Here is an 891-nt window from a genome sequence, read left to right on the forward strand (position 1 = left end):
TTTACTTTACACATATTTAATTTAATTCTACAAAACATAACAATTTTTAATATTTATTATATATTATCATTAATTTATCACCCGCGCATTGCGCGGGTCTCATTCTAGTTCATTATTACTATCGAAACAATAATTGTTTGTGATGCAATTAAAAAGATAATAGTATCATGAGTGCACGCTCTTACAGTGAGAGTGAAATATTATAATAATTTTGTTAATAACTAAATTGATATATATGTTTTTATTTAATTTTGGTTACTTAGCACTGGCGAATTGAGAACGTACATGACTTTGCAGTAGTTGCTTTGTACTTCTAATTTAGATTGCGTTGTGCTATATATATACAAGTAATTGCTTCTAATTTCCTTGTTCCATATTTATTATTGCTTCTAACTTCCTTCTAATTTCTTATTATTCCTACTCTCATCGTAATTAAGATCCTCGATGCCTTGATGTGGTCAATGTCATAATGTTTTCTTTTAGTAGTAGAATGATGATTATAATATAATAATTAACCTCATAAAATTGAGTAATTAGGCATTAAAATGAGTTATGAAGAGTTATGGTCCCCTTTGTAACATATTCTAGTAGAATACAAGCATATACCGAATCATCAATTCGATTCATTAGAATACAAGCATACACCTAACCTTGAATCCAGTTCTTTCTATTAGGCTTATAAAAACATTTTAGAATACAAATTAAATAGTTTGATATAATATGAAACTCACCTAAATCTGGGTTTAACCATATAAATGTCAAGTTAAAGGTTTAAAGTTTAGTGTTTTTTAGGGATGACTAACTCGAGGTATTGGGAACTCGAAATATGAGAATGATGGAAACATTGTGTCTCCAGTTTACTCTCTACAATTTTGTTTAGGTAACTTCCAA

Source organism: Arachis hypogaea, chromosome 11 (genome assembly GCF_003086295.3).
Source record: "Arachis hypogaea cultivar Tifrunner chromosome 11, arahy.Tifrunner.gnm2.J5K5, whole genome shotgun sequence".
In the NCBI taxonomy this organism is placed as follows: Eukaryota; Viridiplantae; Streptophyta; class Magnoliopsida; order Fabales; family Fabaceae; genus Arachis; species Arachis hypogaea.